Source organism: Oncorhynchus gorbuscha, linkage group LG11, assembly GCF_021184085.1.
Source record: "Oncorhynchus gorbuscha isolate QuinsamMale2020 ecotype Even-year linkage group LG11, OgorEven_v1.0, whole genome shotgun sequence".
Taxonomy (NCBI): Eukaryota; Metazoa; Chordata; class Actinopteri; order Salmoniformes; family Salmonidae; genus Oncorhynchus; species Oncorhynchus gorbuscha.
The window spans coordinates 40,833,721-40,841,855 of NC_060183.1; the positions used below are offsets into that span (position 1 = coordinate 40,833,721).

The window sequence follows — 8,135 nt, forward strand, 5'->3', positions numbered from 1 at the left end:
TATCCTCTGGCCAGCACACATGGCCTTCGGGGTCTGGAACACAGCCAGTGGAGCCACGTTCATCTACAACAGGCCCACAATGATCCTACAGGAGAGGGCAGGGCAGCGATTAAACTAAGAGTACAGTGTACACTCTCAAACAGACAGACAAGGGATTGTGTTATCAGAGAAGGAGAGGAGAGATGAAAGGAAGCTCCAACCTCTCTGTGTATGTCTGTGTGTGTGTCTCGGAGGGGTTTGGATAATGCAACAAACAAAAAAACGAATCACTGTCTTCATGGAGATTGACCTTCTAATTGTCAGTTCATCTTCTGCTAAAAAAGGGACCGGCTGGAATATAACATCACAAACATATATACTTCATAACAAAAAGAAGACCAGCATGCACTTTAAGAAGGTATAATTATATCCTGAACAAAACATCAACACATAAGATGTAGTACAAGCCCTGAGGCTTTCCGGAAGCGGTATTGCTTGCGATTCCCATCAACTGATATAGCATCCATTTCCTGTGAGCAGGCAGGACAATGGAGGAGATGGCTTCCACAAAACGTGTCTATTTCAAACTGCCCGTACGTCCACTCGAGGAATGCCTTCTGGAATGTGTCGCCACATATCTTTCCACTCTGATCAAATGCAAGACATACAGGGGTCGGGTGCAATGTTTATATTGGGGACAAATATTAACCACTAATTCCTTGAAATGATCATTTGATTAGTATATACACACTTACCCTGGCAAAGTGCTTTGTTCTTCCGTCAATCATTCCCACAAAGGCTTGACGGGAGCATCCCGCGGCCAACCCCTTCATGTCTTCAAAGGACTTGAAGAGGTCCACTGTGAAGATGGTCTGGTGAGTCACGGTGGCTGGCTAGTAGCCACTCTTTACAGGTTTGTCCAGCCCCACTGTCCAATGTCTTAGACACCCGGAGCAATTCAGAGCAGAAACGGACAGATTGTAGCACTGTGAGTCAGGAGTAATTCTTAGGAAGTCATTAATTACATTCTTTAAAAACATGTGAATAAAAGTAAAGCCCTTGAAAAACACATATTTACCATATATTCCAATCACGATGTCCTGCTTGCCACTCGTCACTGTCAGGGCGCTGGAGAGGGGCAACCACACAGCTGTGGCACTGCCATGGGCAAAAAACTACAAACCAAAATGTGACAAGAATCACAACTAAATTGTTAAATATATTGGACTGTAAATATTGATTGCATTGAAAATTGTGCAGCATGACTAAAAAGTGGATATTGCAGGAGGGGCAATCAGATTTGATTTGAAACACCTAAACAATAAACACACCTTTCTCCTGGAAGGTAAGGGATCCCTCATCATCCTGATGAATTACGGAGGTTGGGGACAAGGGGCGATAAAACCCTTCAAACAGAGACTCCCTGTTGTGCAAAACCTTGGTGCTATGGGTGGCTATGTCACATGTGGTACAGAGGAGATGTCTGGGCAGGCAATCTTAGCACCACACAACTGCATCCTCCCTGTTGCAATACTGACACTGGCCCATCACAGAACCTTCAGCAGAGAACATGCTGTCCACCATCACCACTGCCACGATTGTGCACACAAGGCCTGCCTCTCTACCCAAGTCACTTTTGTAGGTCCTGTAGGTCCTGTAGGTCCTGTAGGTCCTGTAGGTCCTGCATCAGGGAGTCTAAAAAAATAAAAATAAATGTAATGACAGAATTCATGAAAAAAAATGTCATACAGCTATTTTTAAGTTTGGCATGGAATTTGTTTTTCGCATTCTGTACCTGTATCTTGTGGGGATAGGTGCAGGAGCATGGCTACTGCAGGAGGATGGGTACAGGTAATGGAAACTATTAAATCCAATTGTGTTTTCTGTATATAACCTAAAGGCATTAGTATAACTGTGTTTTTTTGGGGAGTAGAAACCAGAATCCAGATATACAGATATACGGTGCATTCAGAAACAATTCAGACCCATTCCCTTGTTCTACATTTTGTTACGTTACCGCCTAATTTTAAAATGGATTAAATGCACCTTTTCTCCTCATCAACCTACACACAATATCCCATAATGACAAAGCGAAAACAGGTTTTTCAACATTTTTGCAAATGTATTAAAAATAAAAAACAGAAATACCTTATTTACATAAGTATTCAGACCCTTTGCTATGAGACTCGAAATTGAGATCAGGTGCATCCTGTTTCCATTGATCATCATTGACATGTTTCTGCAACCTGATTGGAGTCCACCTGTGGTAAATTCAATTCCTTGGAGCTATAAGTCTCTATAAGGCCCCACAGTTGACAGTGCATGTCAGACCAAAAACCAAGCCATGAGGTCAAAGGAATTGTCCGTGGAGCTCCGACACAGGATTGTGTCAAGGCACAGATCTGGGTAAGGGTACCAAATAATTTCTGCAGCATTGAAGAACACAGTGGCCTCATTCTTAAAATGAAGAAGTTTGGAACCACCAAGACTCATCCTAGAGCTGGCCGCCCGGCCAAACTGAGCCATCGGGGGGAGAAGGGCCTTGGTCAGGGAGGTGACTAAGAAGCCGATGGTCATTCTGACAGAGCTCCAGAGTCCTTCCAGAAGGACAACCATCTCTCTAGCACTCCCCCAATCAGGCCTTTATGGTAGAGTGGCCAGAAGGAAGCCACTCCTCAGCCCGCTTTGAGTTTGCCAAAAGACACCTAAATGACTTTCAGACCATGAGAAATAAGATTCTCTGGTCTGATGAAACCAAGATTGAAGTCTTTGACCTGAATGCCAAATGTCGCGGCTGGAAGAAATCTGGCACCATCTCTACAGTGAAGCATGGTGGTGGCAGCATCATACTGTGGGGATGTTTTTCAGCGGCAGGGACTGGGAGACTAGTCAGGATCGAGGGAAACATAAACTGAGAAAAGTACAGAAAGATCCTTGATGAAAACCTGCTCCAGAGCTCTTAGGACTTCAGACTGGGGTGAAGGTTCACCTTTCAACAGGACAATGACCATAAGCACACAGCCAAGACAACGCAGGAGTGGCTTTGAGACAAGGCTCTGAATGTCCTTGAGTGCCCCAGCCAGAGCCCAGACTTGAACCCGATCTAATATTTCTGGAGAGACCTGACAATAGCTGTGCAGCGACATTACCCATCCAACCTGACAGAGCTTCTCCAGCAGAGAAGAGCTGGAGAAACTCCACAAATGCAGGTGTGCCAAGCTTGTAGCATCATACCCAAGAAGACTCATAGCTGTAATTGCTGCCAATAGTGGTGCAACTAATTACTGAGTAAAGGGTCTCAATACTTATGTAAATGTGATATGTTTTTAATTTTCATAAATTTGCTAAAATTTCTACAAATCTGTTTTTGCTTTGTCATTATGGGGTATTGTGTGTAGACTGATGAGGGGAAAAAACGATTGAATCAATTTTAGAATAAGTCTGTAATGTAACGTGGAAAAAATCAAGGGGATTGGATACATTCCGAATGCCCTGTATGTCATAAAATGATGATATACTGTAGGTCATTATATTAGATATGTCATTAAATTACATGTACATAACTATGTGGTTTTAATGTACATTAGCAGTGGTTCTTCTTAATTTGAGAGTAATATAACACTTTTAATCTATTGTCAATACATGCAACCTAAGAGTTCATGCCTGCAAGACAGAGGCTTAGGTTACATTCAATCGGTCTGAGGATTTGAACGTTTTATAGCACCACTTTGTACTTAATCCCACATTGAAATGAAAGCCAGTGAGACAGCTAAAACTGTATTTAGTACTAGTTAGAAATGTCCTAACAAGGTAGTCATGCTGCCTGACAGTTGAACGATGCTAGCCTTGATAAGGCCCTTACTCTCTTGGGTTTGTTGTGTGTAGTGTGATTTCATTTGGCTTCAAGCCTACCCCAGGTGAACACCCCCTCCTACCATTTGCTACTCTGATGCCGCAGTAGTAGGAGAGTGCGCGAGGGTCAAAAGCACGTCCTGTTAAGGCGTGAGGGATTTGTGATAGAGAAGCACAGGTTGTGTTTTCTGAATCGAGGGAGTAGTGTAACGATCCTAGCATTGATAAATCTGTTGAGAAATCCCCCAAGGGAGATCTCAATCTGGACATCACCCTTGGGGTACATTGTGGATGGTTGATGTTCATTACTGTGGGGACTGCGTTATGTTGTGCAAAAGCAAAGCCTCCACAGTTAACACTCAAACCTATTTGTTATTGATCTGTTTTAATTCATTAAATCACAGGTGAGTAATGCTGGCATTACTTTTTATGAAGTGTATTTGAATATTCACATGTACACAATTGGTATACAGACAGCAAAAAGAGAATTACAGTTTAACATGTGCAGACACCAGCTTATTTATGGTCTGTATTGTCCCATAGAAATATTATTAATATATAATTTATTAATAATACAAAAATTCTCTTATTTTTCCATTTCATGACATAAAGCCCATTTTCTGGACATATTCACTGAATTTAGTCTTCAGAAATAACACCGCTCCTCCGCTCTCTCCACTGGCTTCCAGTTGAAGCTCGCATCCGCTACAAGACCATGGTGCTTGCCTACGGAGCTGTGAGGGGAACGGCACCTCAGTACCTCCAGGCTCTGATCAGGCCCTACACCCAAACTAGGGCACTGCGTTCATCCACCTCTGGCCTGCTCGCCTCCCTACCACTGAGGAAGTACAGTTCCCGCTCAGCCCAGTCAAAACTGTCCGCTGCTCTGGCCCCCCAATGGTGGAACAAACTCCCTCACGACGCCAGGACAGCGGAGTCAATCACCACCTTCCGGAGACGCCTGAAACCCCACCTCTTTAAGGAATACCTAGGATAGGATAAAGTAATCCTTCTCACCCCCCCTTTAAGATTTAGATGCACTATTGTAAAGTGACTGTTCCACTGGATGTCATAAGGTGAATGCACCAATTTGTAAGTCGCTCTGGATAAGAGCGTCTGCTAAATGACTTAAATGTAAATGTAAATTTGACAGCTTGGATCCCGTGTGGATATGATTAATATTTTTATGGGTCACATACAGGCAATAAATGAACTAACTACACCATCGAAGATCTAATTAAAATGCTAAATAGTTTCTTCTGTTTATTATATGTTGTGTATTATATGCAGAGTAATTTCTTATTTTAAGTTGGGTGAGGTATAAACACAACCACTGACGGATAACTAAGAACAAACACAACACGGTCAGTTACCGAACCCTGCAAATCATTATCTGAAGAAACTCAAAAAAATACTATAGCATTAACTGTAGTTTTTGTGTTGAGCAAACAGAAACAGTTTAACATTTATTTTGGCATTGTCTACATGGAAAGCAAAGGTGGCAAGATATTTATGTAAGTCGCTCTGGATAAGAGCGTCTGCTAAATGACTTAAATGTAAATTTATAGTTTTATAATTGTTAATATTCTTGATGACTTTTGTTTATTATGTGAGAATATGCTGCTAGGTTTCCTTAACTATAATAAGGGCAACTGTGATAAGGACAAAGAAAACAAATTTGACCTCTTAAATCTAATTGTGCTAATGGAAAATGTAATATTCATAAATGTAAATTCACTAATAACAAAAACACTCTCCTTGTTTTCTATAAGGAGTTTGAGCTGTACATTAAGACCATACTACATTCTTCCAATAAGAAACCTGTTAAAACAAGGCCTTTGTATAATCTGTCATTTGTTGTACCCCCTAGCACATGTTATGACTGTCTGTTTGTGTCAATTCCGGTACTACGGAATCATGGGAGATTAAGTTTCACAGTCCGTCACTCATGAAATGAATTGCTCAATAATTAATTTAAAAAAATATGTTCATGTGCTTCCACGACTGATATTGTGTTTTTACATAATTAATAACAGCGAGTAGTTAGCTAAAAAGGCCCAAATGTTCACTGGCTCATGGCGGGAACCAAAAAGCATACATCCTCCATATACAACACCCGTTCTGCCAGTCACATTCTGTTAAAGGTCCCCAAGCACGCACATCCCTGGGTCGCTCTTCTTTTCACTTCTGGAACTGGAACTAGCTGCAAAAAGAACACACAAAAAACACTCAAATTGGACAGTTTTATCTCCATCTCTTCATTCAAAGACTCAATCATGGACACTCTTACTGACAGTTGTGGCTGCTTCACGTGATGTATTGTTGTCTCTACCTTGCCTTTGTGCTGTTGTCTGTGCCCAATACTGTTTGTCCTATGTTTTGTGATGCTGCCATGTTGTGCTGCTACCATGTTGTTGTCATGTGGTGTTGCTACCATGCTGTGTTGTCATGGTGTGTGTTTTGTCCTTTATATACAGTATATACACAGTGGCAACTTCAGCATATAAATCCTGGTGGGGCAAAATAAAAAAAGGTGGGGTGCAAGCCAGCAAAGCCACAACACTAAACAATACATTAATTGCACTATACCACTGCTACACCTGGCTATCAGCAGAGCCTTGTCTGGCAGCAAAACAGTTCATTCAGCCTCATTTACTGCCTTTAAAAACATAGCTGATATGGCTGACTTGCTTACACAAATGTGGTTTCTACTGACAAGTGAGACGTGCAAACTCTGTCACAAAGGGACGACAAGATGATAAGAGTGAGCTAGAATGGACGTAGTCAATATCATTATTTGTTCATCACTTTTGAAATGTACAGCGACAGAATTCAAATCATGGGCCGTTCTTATGTAACGGATGTGAAACGGCTGGGTAACGATGCTTCGAGGGTGACTGTTGTTGATGTGTGCAGAAGGTCCCTGGTTCGCGCCCGGGTATGGGCGAGGGGACGGTTTAAAATTATTCTGTTACACTTACAGTGTACACCAAGTCAGAACCGCAGGATAAATAAAGGGGGCATATGAGCAGCCAATGAAAGCTCTTACAATATTCAATGATTACGTTTCTCAAAAACAAGTTAGAGCCTACATGTGCACCAGCAAGTCAGAACAGTATGTGAAATTAAGAGGAATATAGGCTAAAGTATTAGGGTGAGGCACATGGGCTACTAACAGCTTACTACACAACATACACTTATTATTACTTTCTTAGCTACAGTGTACATATCTCCCTGGCATATTACATCATTTATATAGCAGCAAACAAGACATGTTTGGACTCACCTTGTTGCGCTGTACTCACTCGAACAGGAAGGTGGCGTGTTTTGTCATCAAATGTTGTCATCAAAGTCAGGCATTCTCTGGATTTATTGTGCTTTCAAGACAACTGGGAACTCAGAAAAAAATACGGTTGAATCATGATGACGTCAGTGATCTTCAGGGCGTAGCTCTAGAAAGAGACCAGAGTTCCCGATTTACAATTCCGAGTTAGATAAAAGTTCAAAACGTGTTTTCCCAGTAGTAGCTCGTTTTTCCCAGAGTTCTCAGATGTCTTGAACTCACTAAGGTCAGATTTTGCAGTTACGAGTTAATAGTTGTTTTGAACACGGCACAAATCACCCTTCATTGACAGCATGGCCAATGTTGAATGTTAATAATTTTAAAATAGGAAAAGAGACCCTTAATCTTAGACTTGGGACCACACAGCCACTCCACTGAATAGCAGGCTAAAAATTGACTTGCAATGCTTGCAGTTAGCCACTGATTCCTTCCAAACCACTCATTGTTGAATTTGCGATTTCCAACTTGTTGTGTAATGTTTATGTCTAATGGCCGATGTGCACGATACGTTTTATCTAGAATTTATCTTTATTATTTATCTTCATATGACAAGGATTAAAAAGGATTTGCCAGTAGATTGTCGACTTGATTCATGATGATTGATGACTGCTAGCTAACATTTTGAAAGTATGATGTTGACATGATCAGTCCAATCAAAGCTACTGTAGACATAACGTGATTTGACGTCATTTTATCTGTGGCCAATGACCTTGAGCCTTCTTTGATAGGCACTTCTAATGTAACTCTATGGCAGCACCCAAGGCGCTAGAATTTTAGAGCTCTACCCTTAGACTTGGCAGTGACGTAGTGTCCCCATGAGTGACAGAACACTGAGCCAATCACTGCACAATGCTCCGTATTTTCTGCTGGCTTGCCCCACCACCACAGAAAGAGCTTGGTTGAAAGACCTGCATTTTGGAGCTGCCTTACTCAAGAAAACAAAAAGGAGACCATGTTTGGC

At 41.6% G+C, this 8,135-nt stretch overlaps 1 long non-coding RNA gene across 1 annotated transcript; it reads right to left on the bottom strand.

Annotated features, from left to right (window-relative positions):
- Positions 1 to 751: 751 nt before the first annotated feature.
- On the bottom strand, positions 752 to 1,444 carry LOC123989624. Its single transcript, XR_006830581.1, has 3 exons — positions 1,311 to 1,444; positions 1,058 to 1,154; positions 752 to 918 (listed from the first exon to the last, which is right to left on the bottom strand). It is a non-coding gene; the product is annotated as an uncharacterized LOC123989624 (long non-coding RNA).
- Between the last annotated feature and the right edge of the window lie 6,691 nt (positions 1,445 to 8,135).